Raw genomic sequence first — 23539 nt, forward strand, 5'->3', positions numbered from 1 at the left:
GGGTTTCACAGGGATCATGAATGCATATTGCTACAACGAAATGATGTTCTGTATAATACATTATACAGCATCTGCCTAAGGTCATTTTGTAGAGGAACCCTCATCAACTATTGGACAGGATTGCCATGGCAACCATGAATTTTACCTATTATTCCAGTGTTGGCTGCTCTTTGCTAGCGAGGTTGGGGAGGAGACAGGGATGGATTTTTAAAAGGTTCTCTGGTTCACAAAAGTATTTGATATTAAAGTTCCTAAAGGCTTTGTTTATGAAGAAAGTCTTGAAAGTTTAAAAGGGAGCATTTGCTAGATTTATAATTGTATCTTGTCTGGCAGCTACCCATTTTTGACCTAAGGTTTTCTTTATAAGCAACATCCTTAGGAACTTTAATCCCAAACAACTCTTAGAACCTGAGAATGGTTTAAGAATCCATTTTCCTTTCTTCCCTACCCTATTGATAAGGAGAAGTAAAATGAATACATCATAGAATTAGAAAAAGTAGAAAGAGCTGACCTCCAAGGGAATGAGTTCCCCTTCACTGGAGGTGTTAGATCAGAACACCTCCTGATTGGATGTTTGCTTTTTGGGATGCTCTCCAGAGCCAAACTGAATTAAAATTCTGACTCTGACGTAGCTATATAACAACCCTTTACAAACTATTTAACTTCACTGATCCCTGGTTTTCTTATGTAAAATCTGGCTCCTTCTTTGGCCCAGCTCACAGGGTCACAGAATGAAGGGAACTTAGATCAGTCAGTTTGTACCTCTTACTATACTAGTGAGGAAGCTGAGATTCCAAAAAGACAAGCCAGGAAGGGGCTTTGTAAACCTGAATGCAATGTAAATATGGGACCTATTGTTCCTCTTATTTGGGGAAAGGGATTCCTTTTTGGGTAGCTGCTAGTCTAGATAGATGTCTCCTGAGGTCCTTTCATCAGCTCTGATTCCTTGAACCGTGGTGGTGAGGACCACAATTTCTCAACTAGCTGCTGTGGACCTGGCCTGGCTCATCTGCACGGTGCCGGCCACCAGGGGGCAGCATAAGCACAGCAACCAGTACCAGGCTGGCAGGTGCTTATGGATCTGGGGGCCTCAGGCTGTGTGGTCACAGTCCCTGCCCTGTGATCAATGTGAGAGCGACAGCCTCTCATCTCTCCGTGCCTCCCCCACATTCCCCTCGAATCTTGGTGCTGCTGTACGGATGGGTTCTCCTTTGCCCTTCTGGCTCAGGCTTTGCTCAATGCTCTTGGCTGGGGCCAGAGCTTTTTGAATGCAAACAGCTGTGTTTATTTCTCAAGGGCAGCAGAGAAAACAAGGCGCTTTTTGCCTCATCACTCCCAAGTCAAAAAATAACCAACAGTTGCTCTTCTCCCAGTGGAAAACTTGGATTATTTTGTGTTCAGCCTTTATTCCCTAGGGATCAGAACTATTCCCCCCACCCCGCTTTAATTCTTGGTGGAGTGGGGGGAGGAGAGGAGGGACAGAGAGGAAGAGAGAATCCCATCCTACATCCTGAATTGGAATTTTTGGAGTGGACCGAACTACTTTGGTTGTGAAACATCTTTCTACTGTTTTAGTCAGGAAGCCCATCAGAGACAATGGGGAGCAATGGAAAGAGCCCTGAGCTTGGAGTCAGGAGAAATGGGTTTAGTTGGGAACCTGCTGATTGCCTGCTGTATGACCTTGAACAAGCTCTAGGTTTTCTTATTTGTCTCCCTCAGCTAAACATAGGGCCTTGAACATAGTAGGGAATTTGTACATATTTGTTGAGTGAATAGAAAATGATGGGGCAGGATGATAGAAAAAGGTTTTGTTTGTCTTTTTGGGGATGTGACCTTTATGAAGTGAAGTGGTTACATGGAATCTAGTGGGAAAGATAATGCATTTGGAATCAGAAGACCTGAGTTCTAATTCCAATTTTAACACATTTTATTTTTGTGACCTTGGGCAAATCATTTCACGAGCCATATAAAATGGGAAGAATATTTACACCACCTACTTCATAGGTTTATTGTAATCTTAAAACACTCTAGAAATGTGAGCTGTTATTAGATGATCTCTAAAGCCCTTTGTAGCTCAACATTCTATGGCTGCATCTTTTAAAAGCTGAGGGAGAGAGATTTATGGTCCTTTAAGAGTAATGAGAGAGAATATGTACCCACAATCAAATCTGTTATATATGGCATTGTCTGCTCAGGTCTTTCTATATATGATCATTATGGCCATACCCAAAGTAAAATTACTGAACCACAGAATAACAAGAGCTGCAAAGTATCTTGGAGGTCATGTCAAAACCCCTCATTTTGCAGATGAGGAAACATGCCCCAAGAATTAAAGAGTTATCAAGTGAATTAATGGCAGAACTAAGACAAGAACCCAGATCCTCTGATTCCCAGGCCAGAGCTTTTTCTATTCCACCATGACCGTAATGTAAATAAGGTTGAGACCCAACAGATATTCAGTCTTTCTTGTTTGCTACCTTTGGGGGCTTCTTCCATAGCATGGGAGTGCTAGGGGTTCCTTATTTTGCCATCACACCAGGAACTTAGTGAGAGGTAAGAGGTAATAGTCTAAGAGTGCAGGTGTCAGTGGAGGGAGACTGCAAAGCAGGGCAGATGTTCCTGGCTCTGAAAACAATTAAAGCCATATCAATATGGATCCAGAGCTGGTTTGGCAGGTAGCCCATGTACCCAAAGAACAATTTCTCCTGGCTCCGGTTACTAATTTCCTCCATCTCGGGTGAAGCCACTTTGAAGTTTCATCTTTTTCTATTAATTATCCTTCGAACTTTACAACTAGCCTGCTTTTCTTTGCCACAATAAGGATTTAAGCCAGAATGTTTGAACAGAATATTGTTTTTTCCATGTTAACTGTTCCTCCCAGTTGCTGGCAAAGAGCTCCGGCTTAGCTCTGGCTTAGGACAAGTTGTAAGTAAACATGGACTTATTCCCAGCACAGACACTCCCATCCCCGCCTCACCCTCACCCTGTATTTGGATATGCAGTACAGTTTCTAAGCTTAGTATCATACCATCTTAGAACTGGAAAGAATCCTTGATTCAATTTAATTCAACTTGTAGTTATGGCGATGACTAGACTATAAGCTTCTCAAGGTCGTGTCTTAGCTAAACTTGCATCTTCCCTAGCACTTAGCACAATGCTTTGGATATGGTAGGGACTTAATAAATATTTATTGAACGATTGGCCTTAGAATCATCTAGCCCTGCTCTCTTATATACACAGATGAGATAGCCAAGGCTCAGAGAGGGGTAGGAACTAACTCACAGCCAAAGAATCAAGAGTAGAAGCTGTAGTAACCTTTCTCCATTACAAACTCATTGGCAAGTTTGTGCCAGAATGTTCCTGTGACTTCACTTTCTCTACATGAATGTTTCTAAAATTTCTAAAATTCTAAAATGTTTCTAAAATATTCAGCCCTGATCTCTTTTCCTGAACTTAAGATCTGAGTCTTGAAGGATATTGACATGGATGTTTCTCCAGCACTTCAGAATCAACAGGTTAAAATCTGATCTTTCTCCCCAAATTTGCTCCTCGTGACTATTGTTTCTGCCTATGGTACAAACATTTACTCTGTATCCTATTTTTAAAACCTTGGAATTATGTGTGATTTTCCCTTTTGCCAGACTATGTTTCAGTTTCACATCGATCTGGCTACCCAGGCTTTCTCACCTTTTGCCAGCTATGGCTGTCCTGTTCCTTCTTAGCTGGGCCCATACTTTCTAATATGGAATTTCCCATAAAGGACTTTCAGAATAGATACCCTCAGTCCTGAAGTTAATTCACTCATTGATTGGTGACCTTGTACAAATGAATCCATTTAGCCCAATATATCTCCTGGCTGGGTTTAGACACTCAATTATACTTCACATAATTTCACATCCTTTTCACCCATCCAACTAGGTTATCTCATCATCTGCTCCTATTTTAGTCTCCCAAGAATAAAACCTTCCTTGATCACCATTATTCCCCTTTATGTTGTCTTCCCTTGTTAGAATGTTAAGATCCTTGGGGCAAGATTTCTCTCTCTTAAAAAGATTTCCCTGTTTCCAGTTCCCCCCTTCCATTCCATCATTCATGTATTGCCAGTCCAATCTTCCTTGTTTACAGATCTAGTTGTGTCACCTCTTTTCCCTAAAATCCTTGGTGGTTCCTGATTGCCTACTGAATTTAATTCAGATTCCTTATCCTGGTCTTCAGGACTGAGTACAATCTGGTGCCATCCTATTTTTCCAACTTTATTTTATCATACTCCTATATAAGAATTCTATGTACCAACCAAACAGGACTATTGGATTACTTTCTACCTTTTGTCCTCCTCCCACTCTCCCCACTTTCTTTCTATGCCTTGGCTCCTACTTTCCCCTCTAACTAAAATAGCTTTCTCTCTCTTTGTTGAATTCCTGTCCACCCTTTAAAGTGAAATCCAGATATATGTCCTTCAGGAAGCCTTAGTCAATATTTCTAAAAAGTAATGACTTTTCCCATTTTCAATCACAGAAAATGCTGCTTTGTACCTCTCTGCTCATGTTATTCTGCATAATTTGTTATTTGGTATAGTGATCTGTCTGTCATATCCTCCTACAAAACTGCAAGCTGTGTCAGAGCAGAGATCATGTCTCATCTAATTTTGATATCAACACAGTAGGTGCTTAATAGAAGTTTATGTAATTGAATCTTGAATCTTCACATAGGCAGCTAAGTGGAATAGTGGCTAGAGACCTGGATCTAGAATCTGGATGACCTGAGTTCAAGTCTGGCTGTTGACACTTATTAGTTATATCACCCTGGGCAAGTCACTTAACCTCTGTCTGACTCAGTTTCCCCATCTGTAAAATAAAGATGATATTAGCACCTACCCACTTGAGATGTGAGAATCAAATGTGATAATATTTGTAAGGCACTTTGAAAACCTTAAAGTGCTCTAGAAATGTTGGCCTTTAATATTCTCCCAACTGAGCTATCTCGTGTCTAAAAGTAAAAGTCTAGTTCTTGTAAAGTGGGAGAACTTAGATGCCTTATTGGACTTGGTGTAACTGTGAATTTAGTTTTTTGTTTATTCTCTCTAGGCATGTTTCTTTTATTAATAGGAAGGAGTTGGATTAGATAATCTCTCGGGTTACCTTTGATCCTCCTTGTGGGGGCTATAGTATTATGTAAGAACATATTTTTTTTTTACATTTTACATTTTATAATTTATATACAATTACATATAGATACATACATCTATATTTACTTAACCTTTTTTTTTTTTTAAAACTCTTTGCCTTCTGTCTTAGAATCAGTAAAAATATTGGTTCCAAGATAGGACAATGGTAAGAACTAGGTAATTGGGGTTAAGAGACTTGCCCAGGGTCATACAGCTAGCAAGTTCCTGACCCCAGGCCAGGCATTCTGTCCTCTAAGTCACCAAGCTGCCCCTTATTTCATCCTTTGATAAAAATTGTCAATTCATTCTCACTCTCATTTCCACCCACCTCCCCCCATTAACACAGGGGAATAGTACATTCTGGTTCACAGGGAGGAACTGACATATGTTCAAGTCACATTTTTTTTTTAAACCCTTTTAGTAACACGTCCAAGACAGAAGTGTCTTGCCTAGGCAATTGGGGTTAATTGACTTGACCAGTGTTACACAGCCAAAAAGCATCTGAGAGCAGATTTAAACCTAGGTCCTGGCACTAGGTAGCCAGGTTGCTCACTGCCCTGGGAAACACATTTTCTGAGACAATACATTAGGGCAGCAATACAAATGAAATTTTAAACAACCATAGAGTCTGAGTTCTTTCTTTTGGAGTGGCTTTGTGGACTATCTCTATAGTAATGGAGATTTACAACCACTGCCTGGTTGGAGAATTGGGGGTGTTTTGGGGGAAGGTCCAGGAGGAAGAATGTGGGCTTGAGGGCCATGTGGGGAAGGGAATTGTGGACAAGTGCTGAGCAATGACAGAGTTGAGCAGGGGTGTTGGATAGGGAGTAAGGGGGAGGGAAGCTGGCACAGATCCTACCTACTCTGTTCTTTCAAGTTCACATTATAGCCCTTTTAAAATGCTCCTTTCTCCTTCCCCTCCCCCTTCATTAAAAAAGAGGTGGTGGGGGAAGAGTGAATCGGAGAGAGCTGGGAGCAGTGAGTAGGTGAGGTGTTAAGGAGACAGCTTGATTGGGTGGGCAGTACAGATGACAGGCGGGTTTGGAGGGAGAGGGAAGTGGGAGGTGTATGCTCTGCCTTGCACCAGTGGGGGCTGTTTGCAGGCTTGGCCCAGGCTTTGTCCCGAAGAGATGTTCCCCAGTAGAAGGGGATGCAGAAGGGAAAGGGAATAAATTCTTGGAAAGAGGGTGGGATTCAGACTCACCTTGGGAAGGGGTAAGGGAGGGAGAGACTTTTCAAGGTTAAGGACCTTTTAGCACTTTCAAAAGTCACATTTTCTAAATCACATAAGCATGCTTTAAAAGTTTTTTTTTTTGGGGAGAGGGAGAAAGAACATTTATATCATAAAGGGGATATGATTAAGCTATAGATATAAATTGGGGGAGATGATCTATTTTTCTGCCAGTGCTAGAAAATAATGGCTCTCTTATGTGTATAAATGCTGTTATAAGAAGGATCTCTCATGTGAGTGCCTTTATCTCATAGCCTTCTGATTATGAAGCAATCAACCAATACTTTAAGCTTCAATAATTTCAACAGGGTGTATGCTCTGTCCATTCACATAGTCCGCATTACTGTATTAACTTTGTAGTTATTTGAGAGTTTTGAAGCCTGAAAAATGCATTTCTCCAAAGCCAACCTGGTGATGACCCTCTCTGAAATTAGGGTGACTCTCAGCCAATAGTCCTGTGGTTCATCTTTTAATGTTTCAGTACTTTTAAGGTTTCAGTACTTTTAATGAATCAATTAATATTTTTGAGTGCTTGTTAAGTGCTGACTCAACATATAGACCAGTGGTTCCCAAACTTTTAGGCCTACCGCCCCCTTTCCAGAAAAAAATATTACTTAGCCCCCTGGAAATTAATTTTTAAAAAAATTTTAATAGCAATTACTAGGAAAGATAAATGTACCTGTGGCCATCACTGTGCCTCTGGATCGCTGCAGCACCCACCAGGGGGCGGTGGTGCCCACTTTGTGAATCACTGATATAAAGGATTTGTGATCTGCATCACTGGAGGAAATAAAAATCACAGAACTTTATTGTTGAAAGGGACCTCATAGAGTGTCTGGTCCAGCCTCTTACTTAAATAAGAATTGCTGGTAAGGAATCACTTAGCCTTTGCTTGCTGACCTTGAGCCATGGGGAACCCACTGCTTTCCAAAGTAGACCATTCCAATTTCAGAGAGCTCTAATTGTGAGGGAGTTTTTTCTTAAGTTGAACATTTGATTAGTCACATGGATGAAATCATAGATCCTGGTAGTATTAATAAGAAGACTGAATGCTTAGATATAGGATCCAGCTTTAGCTCTGTTACTGATTAGCAATATAATTATAGATAGGTCATTTCATCTTCCTAGGCTTTGGTTTTCTTATCTGTTCTTTGGGAGTTACAAATAATAACAAAACATAGTATGTCCTGCCTCTCTACTTTTTAAGGTTATCAAACAGGTTTAGTGAAATTGCAGATATGGAGAATACAACATAATGTGTAAAATGTTATATGTAGGTAAGGCAGAATGTGATTTGGTTGTAAGAACCCTGTATCTGGAATCAGAAAACTTGGTTTGAAATCTTACTTTTGCTACTTACTTTGTGATTTTGGGCAAGTTACTTCAATTCTCTGGAGCTTAGTATCCTCAATTGGAAAAGGAGTAAGATGTCCTAGTATTGGAAGGCCTTGTCCCCATTTAGGAAATGACAAGTTCTTTTAAATATATTGATATAATGAGAAGTTTATTCCAGAATTTGAAGGTGTGTGTGTGTGTGTGTGTGTGTGTGTGTGTGTGTTTTTATGTGTGGTGATGCTCAGTTTGGATAAGATAAGTTTCAGGGGGACAGGATAGGGAATTCATGTATTTGAAGGGCTGTCATGTGGCAGAAGGATTAGATTTGTTCTGTTTGATCTATTGGGCAGAACTAGGAATAATGGGTGGATGTTTCAAAAATTTAGACTTGAGGTCAGGAAATGCTTCCAAATAGGTAGGGCCTTCCCAAAGTCTAATAGGCTGCCTTAGGGACTGGTGGGTTTTTCCTCTGGAGGTCTTTAAGCAGATAACTGGATGAGCATTTGTCAGTAATGTTACAGTAGGAATTCCTTTTTGGTATAGGTTGAACAAATTAGTCATTGAGTTCCTTCTACTTCTCAGATTTTGTTATACTGTAGTAAGAAGCTAAGTTCCCTTCCAGCTTGATATCTTATGATGCTATGTAAGGGAATAAATTATTTAATAGTATAAAAATTCCTACAACTTGCTTCCTCAGTAGACAGTTTAATCAATTGCAGCGACCAAAGAATCAAGGTTTCTTGAAGATGGAAGAACTGTGAGAAGACCAGTAAAATTTTAGCTGCTGACTATGGAGTGAAACATTTTTTATTAAATTCTTTTTATGTTTGAAACGTTGTGTTAAGTACTGATGATATATAAGCAGAAAACTGATAAGTTCTTGCTTTCAAGCTCATATTCTATTTGGGAAAGATCACACATAAAAGAGCATTCATATTTATGTTCAATACATGGCAGATGGAAAAGCTGGTTCATAGTTAGGTGGGAAAAGTAGCAGGGCAGATGGTAAGGCCTGAAGGAACCTGGGGAGCAATGTCAGAGAAGATGGTCCCCTACCTTTGCTTGGAATAAAAAATGATTGCCATTGACAATCTGGAATACTGGACTGGAAAGAGTAATGACTGATGGAGCTTACTCTTTTATTCAAGGGTATACTAAAACATTGTCAGAAGAAGTCCAAGTGAGCCTAGGGATTTTCATCAGACCACAAATCATCACTCAAAAAATATTCAGTTTTTTTTTTATATTTCCAGTGTGCCTGAAGGCCTTGACCAACATTTAGGAAATGAAAAATTCTTATAAATATACAGATACAATGAGAATCCTAATTGTTTCAGAATTACAGTAATTCCCAGATCAAAATGATCATAAACCTACATTGTATAGGGTTAGAAAACTTATATAAGAGCTCAAGATAAACATGGTTTATTGACCTAGGATTTCACCTGATTTAAACCTTATGAGTTTAATAAATAAATAAATCCTAACTATGGGTTTGGATCAAGACTAGTCTTGGAAAAATGAACTGTTCATCAAAGGTTTAATTAATATTCAATGCAATAAAAATGTGGTTTCATGATGAAGAATTAAAGAATATGTTTTGAATCTTGTGAACTTGCAATACTAAATAATGTAAAAAAGTTTAGCAAACCGATTTTGAAAAATTCATAAAAATTTATAAGGTTTATTATATGTCAATCAATTTATTTTACTTTTTTCACTTCATTTTAACATCACTGTAATTATATAGTGGGGAGTGGCTTATTTATCATCTTAGTTGATTTAGAAATAGACTGGGAGATGGTAAGGGATGGGGCTTGTATCAGTTTCCTGAGGAAAAGTGGGCTAGATCAAACACAGAATACAACCTATTCTAGAAAAGTTATCACTGCAGGCTTGGGCTATATCAGACCAGTTAAAATTAAAGAATCATCATGGAATGATAGAATGTTGGAGATTTTTGCAGACTTACAGAAATGGAGGCCCAGAGGAGTGTGGTGATTTGCCTTTGGTACAGAGATATTCAATAGCAGAAGAGAGACTAGAATTTAGAACGTCAGACTCCCAGGCCAGGATTCTTTCTCTTAAAGAGCAGAAAATTTTGTTTTACAAATGGAAAAAACTCAAGTAAATCTCCTCCGGGCACATGGTGAATCAAGGACAAAATTGGTAATTGAGTCCTTATCTCTAGAGAGAATCCTTCTCCCTCCAGGACACATGAGTGCCTCTGGTTGGTATTCACATTAGTCTGGGCTTTCCATCTTTTTTTATTGGGTTGGCAGATCTGCAGATTCTCTGGATCTGCTGGCTTTGAATACTTTCATCAGTATTTGTTGTCAGTTGCAGTTTCTACTTGGTGGGTTTCCATGTTAGGGAAGGCTGGACTCTTGGAAGGAACTCCAGGGGACAGGAGCCAGGAGGGTCCATTGGGAAGAGAGATGCTACATTCTTTCAGAGGCAGAGGCCCTGAGGCTGCCTTTTCCCTTTTGAAGGCCTCTGCTGCTTTCTCACTTTGGACCATGGACTCTGGGCTGAGAGTGAGACCCTCTTGGTTATAGCCCAAACACATCATTAAAGGGAAGATTAGTCTGTGGGTAGACATTTAGCTCAGCAGCTGAGGGCTGAGGGGAGCTCCCTCCCTGGACACAGTCCTATTTGCTCAGTGCCAGCTGTGCAGCTCCTGGGCTGTGCCATGTAGAAAGCTGTCTAAATGTTTAACCCTCCCTGTGTGGTTCCTTCTTGGTCTGGAAGATGCCTGAATGGATTTGGTATTAGGCTGTTTTTCAATGTCACCCTCTGTGGTGGAGGAGGTTAGAGGGAGGAGGGAAGAAAGAATGGGAAGAAAAAGGGAGGAGGAAAGGAGAGGGGGAGGAATAGGAGAGAGGAATTGGAAGGAAATGGAAGGAGAGAAAGGGGAGAAGGAAGGAAGTGTAAAGGAGTGGGGGAGTGAAGAAGGGAGGAAATAGTAGAAATAAGAAGAGGGAAGGAGAGAGGGAGGGGAATGTAAGGAGGGAGGAAAGAAGTGGGGGAGAGAGAGAGACAGTAAGAGAGGGGAGGAAAATGGAGAAAAGGAGGATGGAGGAGAGGGAACTGGTATGAAGAGGGGGACAGGGGATAGAATTTGGAGAAGGAAGCAAGAGAGAAGGAATCCTGCTCCCTTGAAGATGTTAATTTGATCAATTATAGGATGAAAGACATCTGCTTCACAGGGTTTTGAGGTGCAGCAGTTATGACCTGCCAGGAAAAGATGAATTGCTCAGGCCTATGAAGACTCTTGGTGAATTATTCCCAGCTTTATTTCACAGGCTTTTGTGAGAACAGACTTAAGGAAGGGAGATGGGCAGGTGGAATGAAAGATGAACCACCAGATCTAAGAGAGAAACCCCCTATCATAATTGTTTTGGACCTTCTTCTTTGTTTCCTCTCTTTTCTTCCCATCTTTCCCTTTCTTTGTTTCATCCATGTGTATCCACCAGAGTGGGGCTATAATGTCTGGATTCCTTTTGTGCCAGCCTTTTTTTTTTAACACAGGAGAGAGCAGTTTTTTGTACGTCCCTGGAATGTCACAGGTCTTAACAAGGGCAAATGGCTCTTTGGTCCGTGCTTTTCCCACTGGGGAGCACCAGCGTACAGCATGTAACACCATGGAGAATAGAACCCTAAGGATGAGAATGAGGCTGTCTCTGACTGCTTGCCTGACATACATAGGCCTCTTTGGGTAGCAGGAGAGACTAGGGTTTGACCTGCTATGCTGAGGCCAGAAGTAGATTCTTCCTTCAACATCTGCTCAAGTTCTTCTCAGGAAACATCAGGGAGAAACAGTAGGAGGCATCCTTGGGGTCAGATGGGAAGTCAGAGCCATTTATATACTCTTACTTAGTATGGGGATTCTAAGTTTTGGCCTCCTACTTCTGGGCCTCCATGCATGCCCCATTCCTGCTCAGAGCTGATCCTCTTTGGATTAAGTACCTGTCTAGGGGCCAAATAACGATAATTCCATTCAACAAACATTTATTAAATGCCTACTATTTGCAGAACACTCTCCTAAGGGCTGGTCGTGCTATAATATAAATAAACTAAAAAATACAAATCTTACAAATAATAATGGCTTACATTTCAGTTGCTCTTTACAAGTTACTTGACACAAGTTACCACAACCCTGTGATGTAGGGACCTGTTATTTTCCAGATTTTACAGATGGGGAAACTGAGGCTCATAGAGGAGAACTAACTTGCTCATAGTCAAACAACTTGTACTTGGTCAAGTCAGAACTGGATCTAGAGTACCATAGATCATAGGAATTCAGGATTTCTGGCTCCCAGTCACAGACTTTCCACTCTACCATGTGGTGAAGTGGAAAGTAATAAGTGCAGTGTGAGGAGTAATAATGTAGTCTCATACAGTCTTGACATAAAAACTAGGCTGCATTTCACAACTCTGCAAAACAGATGTCTTTCATCCTACAAATGACCAAACCAGCTTCTTTAAAGGCAGGAGGGTCCCCCCCCCAATATCCTCCTCCTTCTTCCTTCCTCCAATCTATCCCCTATTCCTCTCCACACATTTTCTCTTCCCTTTCTTCTTTCTTCATCTTTCCCTCCATCCTCATTTCTTTCTTCCTGTCTCTCCCTTTTTCTTTCATTGTTCTTTTCTCCATCTCTCTTCTCCCTTTTTGCACAGTGCCAGTGGTTCAAGGTTTATCCTCAGACCGATTAAGTCTTCTTAAACATTTAATTTTTATCATCAGTTCCAAATACTCTGCCTCCTTCCACCCCCTCCCCACCCATTGAGAAGGCAAGAAATATAATACCCATCACACATATGAAGTCACACTGAACATATTTTTGTATTACTGATGTTTTGGGGGAAAAAGTAAGAAGAATAAAGAAGGGAATAAATGTTTCAATCTGCACACCAAATCCATTAATTCTTGATCTGAATTTTCATGGTAACTGTTGGCTTTTTTGTCACATGTCTGGATTTTTGGAGGGAAGGGAGGGTCAGTTGGTCTGGGTATTTGGAAGGAAGCAGCTGTTGCCTATCACCTTGATAAGAGCACTAGTTCTCCTTTTCCTATGAGGCTGCCAGTAGTCCACCTATAAAGATAGAACTAGCTACAGTCTCTAGATAAAAGCACTAATGATGTTGCCAGGAGGGAGAACAAGAGAGCCAGAGCATCATAGTGATTCACAGCTCTGGGGAGTCTGGTTACCTGGGAAGCTTTCCCTGTGTGTCTTTATTTGTGTTCCCCTGTGGTATGTATGTGTATGTATGTATGTATGTGTGTCTGTATGTGTGAGTGTGTCCCTGAGGGGAATCTTGTACCGAGAGGTGTACTACTGGAGGTCTTACGATACAACATGCACCAAAGGTTTTAGGAACTTATGCTACTATATAACAAGGTCTTTCATTATTGCATCTTTGACAGCACTAGTTCCTTAGGTATGGCCTAAGGACCACATTAGCCATGTTTTAGGGAAAAAAGTAAGAAAAATATTTTTAAATTTGTATTCTGAATCCATTAGTTCTCTGACAAGATGAATAGGATTTTATATCCTTTGGAATTGTGGTGGATCATTGTATTCAATAGAATTACAAAGTCTTTAACTGTTGATTATCCTTATAATATTTCTGCTACTATGTAGATTATTCTCCTGGTTCTGCTCGATTCACTTTCCTTCAGTTCATTGAAGTCTTCCCAGTTTTTCTGAAATCATCCACTTTATAATTTCTTATAGCACATTAGCATTCCATCATTTCAGATATCGTAACTAGTTCAGCCATTCCTCAATTTATGTCTATCCCCTCAGTTTCCAATTCTTTGCCACCAGAAAAAGTTTTTATAAATATTTTTTTACATATGGGTCCCTTTCTTTTTTCTTTGATCTCCTTGGGATTATAGACCTAGAAACAGTATTGTTGGGTCAAACAGTATGCACAGTTTTAAAGTCCTTTGAGTATAGTTCCAAATGGCTTTCCAGAATAGTTGGATTCATTCATAGCTCCATCAACAGTACATTAGTTGGGGCAGCTAGGTCTCTCAGGGGACTAAGAGTCATGGAAGAGTGGGAAGTCCTGGGTTCAAATTTGACCTCAGACACTTCCTAGCTGTGTGAGCCTGGGCAAGTCACTTAACTCTCATTGCCTAGCCCTTACTGCTCTTCTGGCTTAGAATCAAAGCATAATATTGATTCAAAGATGGAAGGTTTAGAGTTAAGAAAAAACCCAGTCCATGAGTGTACTTGTTTTCCTTCATCCTAGCTGTAAATCCCTTCCCCCTTTCCTTCTTTTCTTCTAATTTAGACTGCATTGATTTTGTGCAAACCCTTTTAAACTTTGTGATCAAAATTATTCATTTTATCTCCCTTGAACTTCTCTATCTTGTATGGTCATGAACCCTTCTCCTATCCCTAAAATCCCAGTGGCACAGATCCCAATGACCTCCTAAATATCCTAAAAAGACCTAAGCAATTTATTCAGCACAATATCTTGGACAAAATATCTGTTTGAAGGGTTACAGTAGTTGGTGGGTCTGGCTTTCACACCCAAATATTAAAGTTATGCAATTAAAAAATGACAGTTTACCACATTTATCCTCTTTAGAGGATGGTTTTTAAAGATGCAGAACACATCCATATCTATCTCTAGTTGATGAATGTTCAGACAGTTTACTTTCTAATTCTACCCTGTTAGTGGGAGGCCCCTCTTGGTGTGTGGCTAGAATCACTGCCAGAAGCAATGGGGCCATGGAATGATGAATTTTCATATCAAGGCCTATGATTACCACAGACTCCCCTTCTTCTGCATACCCATTCTCCACCTTTAACAAGGTCATTCTGTTCTAATTCTGTCTACTAAAGCCCAATGTTGCAGGTGAAGTCTGAATTCAGACTGGTTCAGTGATTGGAATGGAATAAACTAAAACAAACTAAATGAAACAAACTAAATCATTTAGTAGTTAACAAAGGGAGGTTTGCTTAACCCTAATCCCTCTTAATCCCAATGCCTTTCCTCTCTTAAATATTCCTCTTAATCCTCCAATGGCTTGCTTCGTGTATATTTGTCTGCATGTTGTCTTTACTATTATAAGTTCCTTGAGGGCTGGAACTATCGTTTGTCTCTTTTTATTTCTCCAGTTTTTAGCACAATATGTGGGACATCATAGTTACATAATAAATGTTTGTTGGCTGATTAATTGAAAGGACATTCAGAAAGATTTTCTTTCTGCATTCATGGTATACCCAGTGCTTAGCATAGAATAGCAGCATTGATTCAGTTGCCAGAAGGTTCCCTGCCTTTCTGTTGGCCAACCTGGTGTACCTTTGAAGCCAGACCCCAATTGGAGCTTCTGACTCTATTTGCCCTGGTTACCAGGAAGCTATAGCAGTGTTTCTAGCCTTACCTTTCCAGACCATCTAAGTCTTTTTTTTTTTTCAAGACCCTTACCTTCTGTCTAAGAATCAATACTGTGCATTTGTTCCAAGGCAGAAGAGCAGTAAGGGCTAGGAAAATAGGGGGTCAAGTGACTTGCCCAGGCTCACACAGCTAGGAAGTGCCTGAGTTCAGATTTGAACCTAGAACCTCCCGTCTCTGGGTCTGGCTCTCAATCTACTGAGCCATCCAGCTGCCCCTCCAGACCATCTAAGTCTTGAAGATAGCTTAATACCTTTTAAAGGAACAACTAACTTAGGCTGCCTGGGTAGGGCTTTAGGAAAAATTGAATTCAGACTTTGTCTCCATTTTGAATTTGCTTTCCTTCCTGGTTTCCATCCCTCACAGCATAAGCTCCTCATTTCTAACCTTGTCACCATGCTGCTAATTTAAGCCCTGATTACTTGATAATTTAAGCCATCTCCCTACCAAACTCCTCTTGGTGCCTTCTTTATAGAGGGAAGAAACTGAACTCAGATCCCTCCACTTTTCTTCTTCTGCTCTGCCTGATTTATACTGCATGGAACAAGATCTGCCCCACACCTGCCCTATGCTGGGTTGTTCCCTTGATGTTCCAACACCCCTGCCTCTTTTTTTTTGCCTTCTTTTGTGTCTTGTCTCACCCCTTGAGGTCAGGGACTGTCTTTTTATTCATGGTATACCCAGTGCTTAGCATAGTGCCTGACCTGTCTCAGGTGCTTAAATAACTGTTTATTGGATTGGATTATCAGAGACTCTGGTAGATGATGCTCCAACTACATATTCTCTTCAGCTATTATGTTTTTGTGAGTTGCAAAGATGAAAAAGGCCCTTAAAGAATTCATAATAATAGAGTTGTGATGTATACACAAGTCAGTATGATATAAACTCAGATGTGACATGGGCAGTGAGAGAATATGAGGGAGGAAATACTTTTGGTTAAGGGGATCAGGGAAAGCTTTATGAAAGAGGGGTTACCTGAGATGGCCTTCAAAAGAAGAGATGGATCTTTACCTGGAAGAGATGTGGAGAGAGAGAGTGCCTTCTAGGCATGGAGGACTAACTGTGTATATGCACAGACATTGGACCAAAAAAAGAATATAGTTGGAAAATAGTTATTTTAGCTGAAATAAAGAGCATGTGAAGGGAAGTGGCATGTAGTAAGACTGAGAAGGAAGGTTGGAGTTGGACTGAAGAAGACCTGATCGAAGATCTAATAAAACCTTGCCCTCATCTGGAGGCTTTGTGGAGGGAATGGGGCTTGACCTCAAAGGATGGGGAGCACTTTGAAAATTGGAGAGGAGGAGAAGGGCAGCCTAGGCAAAGGAAACAGCATGAGCAAAGGTGTGGGAATGAGAACAATAAAATCACTTCATGTACTCAACCCTCCTCTTCATTTCTTCCTCCAAAAGTGAGGTAACAGATACACATAGCCACAACATCAGGAGACATCTTTGATCTCCCCTTACCTAGATTATTATTATTTTTTTATTTTAAACCTTCTGTGTATTGACTTATAGGTGGAAAAGTGGTAAGGGTAGGCAATGGGGGTCAAGTGACTTGCCCAGGGTCACACAGCTGGGAAGTGTCTGAGGCCGGATTTGAACCTAGGACCTCCTGTCTCTAGGCCTGGCTCTCAATCCACTGAGCTACCCAGCTGCCCCTTACCTAGATTATTTTAATAGCCACTGAACTACTACCCTTGCTTCTAGCCTTCAATCCATTCTTCACACATTTGCCAAAATAACTTTACTAGAAATGGGTCTGACTGTGACATTCCTTCACTTGGAAACCTCAATTGGTTCCTTAGTCCTAAAATAATCTCTTCATGGTATTGAAAACTCTCCAAAATCTGGTTGCAAACTGTTTTTTCTGTCTTACTTCACATGATTTCACTTTACATGTTCTATGTTCCACCTAAACTGATTTCGTTCTTGGATGTCATTTTGCTGCCTCTTTCCTATAGGTATTCATATAGCCTTAACTCTATGCCAGAAGTCATCAAGAAACATTAAGTGCCAAATCTCTGGAGATAATAAAGAAAAGCAAAAGCTAGTCCCTGCCCTTGTGAAGCTCACAATCTAATGAGGGAAGACAACATCCAAATAACTATGCTCATATATGAAATGAAATATAAAAAATACAAATAATATGTATCAAATAACATAAAAAAATTCAGAACAGACAGAATAGATTAGATAAACTCAGAGGGAAGATATAAGCACCAAGGGCAGGGGTATGCTGGAGCCAGCTTATACTGACTTGTGAAAGTTATTGTTTCATTTTTAGCATGAAGGGCAGTTAAGTGGCTCAGCAGATAGAGAACCAGGCCTGGAGATGGGAGGGCCTGGGCTCCACTGTGGCCTTAGACACTTCCTAGCTGTGTGACCCTGGGCAAGTCACTTAACCCCTGTTGCCTAGTCTTTTCTATTATTCTGCCCTGGAACCTATACTTAGCATTGTCTCTAAGACAGAAGTTAAGGGTTTTAAAAAATAATTTTTGTAGTGTATTTATACCTTAGAAATTACCAGAGGCTACAAATGTGGGCTTGATATATTCTGTTGATTGTCTAGAATTTTAAAAAGTAATAGAGAAAATGTTAATAATGCAGATTAAAGTATCTTGTAAGCATGGTTTATTTATTTTGGAAAGCCAGTTATTAAACATTTATGAGTACACTCCTTAGTATGGGAGACTGGAAAAGCTTCTTACAGAAGGTGGGATTTTATCTGAGACTTGAAGAAAGCCAAGGAAGCAGAGGTCAGACATGAGGAGGGAGAGAATGAGGGACAGCCAGTGAAAATACTTAAGAGTCAGGAGATGGAATATCATATAGGAAGAATCCCAAGAAAGCCATAATGTATATGGAGCAGAATCAACTTTAATAGGACTGAAAAGGTAGGAAGGGACCAGGTGATGAAGAACTTTAGAAGTCAAATCTTGTATTTGATAATAGGGAGTCACTGTAGTTTATTGAGTAGATGGATGAAAGGGTCAGACTTGCCCATGGGGAGATCATTTTGATAGGTGAATGGAAGAAACTTCTGGAGTGAATTGTCCTTTCTTCAAGATGTTTCTTCCTTTAAGATTCAACTCGGGTGTTCTTCCTTCTATGAAGGCTTCCCTGCAAGTAAGTAGTATTCTGTTCCTTTTCATATTTTTCTAGAATATTTTTTTCTGGATCTGTCCTTTGTTCTTGTTAGACTCTACTTGTGTGTAAAGTATTTGTGTCGTTTCCTTTCCCTCCTTGGTGGAAGATAAGCTCCCTGGGGTCAGATACTGCCATTTAAAACACATCTTTGTATATACAACAACTAGCAGTCTACTTTTCTTCACATGCTCTATAGTATTTTTAGATATTCCTCAAATATGACGTTCTATCTGTTATGTACTTTTGCACAGGTTGTCCTTTATCCTCGGAACATGCTTTTTCCTCATCTCTGTCTCTTCCTGTTGTTCAGTTGTTTTCACTTCTCTTCAACTCTTTGTGAACCCATTTGGAGTTTTCTTGGCAAAGATACTGCAGTGGTTTGCCATTACTTCTCTAGATCATTTTCCAGATGAGGAAACTGAGGAAAACAAGGTTAAGTGATTTGTCAAGGGTCACACAGCTAATAAGTGTCTGAGACCAGATTTGAACTCAGAAAGAAGAATCTTCCTGTCTCCAGGACTGGCATTCTATCCACTGCACGTCCTAGTTTCTCTCAAAATTCAGCTCATTTCACCTCTTCTATAAGATGTTTTTCTTATTTTCCATTTGCTAATGACTCTCTTCCAAATTACCTTTTGTATATTTCGTTTGTACTTATTTTTTTTAAATAAACCATCTTGGAATCATTTCACTTTATTTTATTAGTATTTTTATTTTTTTGGAAAATTTTTCCATGGTTACATGATTTATGGGAGACCTGCCCCCACTGGTCCAGGTACTTCTTGGAGGTGGGGTGGCATCGGTGAAAGAAGAATGAGAGTCAGTCAGAGTTTCAGCCATGCATCACAGAGACTGTTCTGCTCTGCTTACTCTGAGTTTATTTTTTATATTTTTTTGATTACACGTATGATTATACGTTTTTTCATGTAGATAATGGATTAAATCACACATTAACTTTTACTAAATTACAAAATCATTTGATTGACAATCCATAATTATTCTATTTTCTTTGATTACACAAAAGATGTAAAGCCTTACAGGATATGTTCTCATCACGGGTAGTTAGGCTAGAAATTATTCTTCCACCCATCCATGAGGTACAGAACATGCGCCAACCAGTTACACAACTAATTAGACTTCAAAAGATACAATTACTATAACCTGGTCCAAATATTATTCCAGTAACAGCCTTTCATTTTTCAATATTTTTCAAAGGTAATTTTGACATGTTCTTTAGACTGTGGGATTAATGGAACAGTCCGATGTAGCGGGACGTATCAGCCTTCTCTTGGAAGGCAAACTCTCTCTATATTTCATCCATTGTCCTTCCTATGTTGACATTCCAGATCAGAGATCAGGGAGGCTCAGAAACAGTTTTGGCCTGCAAGCCTCTATATGTGGGAGTGAAAAATCCAGGTGCAGTTTTGTTGAGGTTTTAAAATCTTAAAATTAACTCACTATTTGCTGGTTTATTATGAGGTGACTTTCCCCCCCCCCCCCATATATTACATGTAAAGGTGGGACTTTCCTGGGAGTCTATAGGGGGCTTTGTTTCCCTGGGGCTGAATAGGGATATTGATCACAATAATTCCAATAATAAGGGGTGTTAGTAAGAGAGGAGTCACACGGGGAGTCTGAGTGGGTGTTTTCCATCCTTCCTGAGGCTGCTTTGCAGACCACAGGGTCACACCTTCCACCATGTCAGACAGAGTGGACTTAATGGCTCCCAGCAATGATTCATGTTTTTTCTCTACCCTTAGCTACCCCTTAGCGCGCTCCCCACCCCCCCATAGCTGAAGTGCATTTCCACTGGGTTTTACATGTGTCATTGATCAAGACCTATTTCCATATTATTGATAGTTGCACTGGGGTGGTCATTTAGAGTCTACATCAGAAATCATATCTGCATCAACCCATGGGTTCAAGCATTTGTTTTTCTTCTTTGTTTCTACTCCCATAGTAGAAACTTCCTCTGAATGTGAATAGCATTCTTTCTTGTAAGTCCTTCAAAATTGTCCTGGATCATTGCATTGCTGCTAGTAGAGAAGTCCATTACATTCGATTTTACCACAGTGTATCAGTCTCTGTGTATAATGTTCTCCTGGTTCTGCTCCTTTCACTCTGTATCAATTTCTGGAGGTCATTCCAGTTCACATGGAATTCCTCCAGTTCTTTATTCCTTTGAGCACAATAGTATTTGGAATCAACACTCTGTATTGGTTCCAAGGCATAAAAGTGGTAAGGGCTAGGCAATAGGGGTCAGGTGACTTGCCCAGGGTCACACAGCTAGGAAGTGTCTGAGACCAGATTTGAACCTAGGATCTCCCGTCTCTAGGCCTGGCTCTCAATCCACTGAGCCACCCAGCTGCCCCCTGTATGTACTAATATATGTAAACTTGATTTCTCTCAAGCCCCTTGGATGGTGAGAATTATTTATTTTTTGTCTTTGTGTCCCCATCATTTAGCATAGAGCTTGGCACATATTAGATACTTAAAAATGTTTGTTGGTTGACCCTTCCTCCATGAGATGTCAAGGGATGTTTCATAAAAAGAAGACATAATCAAAAGTCCCAAATAAAAGCTTACCAGCCTGTAAACTCATCAAAACAATTTAAGACAATTGTTTTAAATACCCCCTAATGTGCATTAAAATTTTTTTTAGCAGTGGCATTAAGGTAGGTCAGAGAAGATAGAACCAAAATCAGGATAATCAATTGGGAAGTTATTAAATAAGTGGAAATGAAGTGATGAAAACTTGAACTCGAGATGGAGGGACCATGGGAATAGAGAGGAGGGGATTGATAATCATAAGAGATATTGAGAGTAAGAATGGGGCAGGACTTGGTAACTGATTGGATCAGGGAAATTAAATATCAATGAGGAATCTGGAATTTGGAGCCTGGGAGGATATTGGTGCCGTTAACAGAAAAAGGAATTTAGGAGAGACAAGTTTAAAGGGAATAAAATAATGATGAATTCAATTTGTATTAACTTGAATTTAAGGATATCTAGAAGATGTCCAGCAGACAGTGGTAATTGTAAGACTAGAGCTCAGTGATAAGATCGAGGCTGGGTATATATAGATTTGGAAGATATTCATGAAGAGGTGATAATTGAAACCATGGGAAAATATTAGCTTGTCGAGAGGCAGAGTTAAAGGGCTGCCCACAGGGCCTTGGGAAGATGCCTAATTTTAAAGGGAGGGGAATAGCAAACCAGTGAAGTAGCCTAAGAAGGAAGAGTCAGGAAAATAAGAGGAGAGAAGAGTTGTGGGGAGACAAGGGAATAGAGAGGAGGTGGTCAATGGTGTTAAAGGCTCCAGTACTCATGGAGAATGAGGATTGTGAAAAGGCAATTAGCTTGGGCCTTATGTCCTTGGAGCTGTTGGGAGTGGTATGAGGCATCAGGTAGAGTTGAGGCAATGGAAGTTTCTGTCAGATTTTACTGATCTCCTTCCTTTTTTGAAATGGTAAGGCAACAACAGAAGGGAGAGATTCATAGTCAGATTTACCTCTCTCTACCAACTATCTCCACATGGGTTATTTTAAGTCCCTTGGATCTGTTTGGCTGTTTCCTATTGATGCTAAGCTTTGGCTTCCCTTCTCACTAGGGATGATAGAATCAAATATACCCCTGTGGTCCCAGAAATAATTGTAGGTCCAGCATTGGGCCACCTTGGGATAAGTGAATTTATTTATTCCTCTTTCCCTGTAGCTCCATAAATAATGATTGTAATAATAAGAACTCTACTGAATAGTCAAAATGAGAGTGGGGTTAATAGAACTAGAATGGGCCTTAGATGTCATTTAGTACACTCTGTCATTTCACTGTGAGGAAACACAAAGTGAGGAAATTGAGACCCAGATTGGTTAAGAGACTTGTATAAGGTCATCTAGCTAATAAATGGCAGGGTCTAGTTATGAACACAGGTCCTCTAACTTCAGAGTCATAATCTTTTCCCATAGCAATGTACTGCACTCCTTCTTACACTTTAAGATTTTCAAAGCAGTTTCCCTACCACATCTCTGGATATAGGAAAAGGAAGGAGGTAATGAGAGTATTACTGTCTCCATTTTATAGAGGAGTGAACCGAGTTTCAAAAAAGGTGAAGTGATTTGCTTAGATAGCTAGAAAGATTTAGTTGGGACTTGAAATCAAATTAAAAGTAGTGTAGTGAAAAGAGCACAGCACTAGAAATCAATAGATCTGAGTTCAAGTTCTGCTGAATCTGCTTTCTAGCTTTGTGACCTTGGACAAGTGAATTATGGGGATAATCATGTACCAGGTCAATGAGCCCAGCCTTGTATAGGAGAGCTCTGCTGATGCAATTCTTTGGAACATGTGCAGATATTCTGTAAGTGGTTCTGATTTGCCAACCATATGATGAGGCATACTAGTTAATTGAAGAGCTGAAACTGGAGTACATTCAAAGGCACTAGTCAGTCCGGGCCTACCCCTTGTTTTTGATTTGCTTTTTACCTCCCTAGCTGCAGTTTGGGTGAGGGAGACAATGATCTAAGAGAAGAGGGCTCCCTATCTGAAGGCTGCCCTGAGAATGGGCCTTTTGTGTGTGTGTGTGTGTGTGTGAGAGAGAGAGAGAGAGAGAGAGAGCCCACGCCTCTTTTCATTTATTCTTGTATTAGGTGAAGGAGATTGGAGATGGCTATGATTCTGTGAACTTTGGAAGAACAGGGGAGTGAGCCATCAGAAAGTCTGGAAGTAGAGTTTATGTTGGGTTTTATACTCAGTCAGTACTGAAGCTTCAAGGAATGTTCTTTGGAACCCAATCCAGTATATATGAGAGGAAAACTCTTCTAGCAACTATGTTGCATTTAGATGTAAATCTGGTGGGACTAATAATACTAGGTAGAAATTACATTGTCTGAGGCTACTCTCTCCAGGGACCAAAATGGGGGGGGGGGGAGGAACACGGAATAAACATTTATATATCATTTACTGTACTAAGAGCTTTAAAAGTATTATTTCATTTGACCTTCACAACAACTCAATGAAGTAGATGCTGCTAATACTCACAATTTGCAGCAGGGGAAACGGATAAATAGGAACCAAGTAATTTGGCCAAGGCCACACAGTCAGTAGATGTCTGAGGCTGGGTTTGAACTTAGGACTTCCGGGCTCAGCATTCTATCTGGCGTGCCACCGAGATGCCTCTAGAAGCTAGAGGGAGGGGGAGAGAGAGAGAGAGAGAGAGAGAGAGAGAGAGAGAGAGAGAGAGAGAGAGAGAGA

This window comes from Gracilinanus agilis, chromosome 2 (genome assembly GCF_016433145.1).
Source record: "Gracilinanus agilis isolate LMUSP501 chromosome 2, AgileGrace, whole genome shotgun sequence".
In the NCBI taxonomy this organism is placed as follows: domain Eukaryota; kingdom Metazoa; phylum Chordata; class Mammalia; order Didelphimorphia; family Didelphidae; genus Gracilinanus; species Gracilinanus agilis.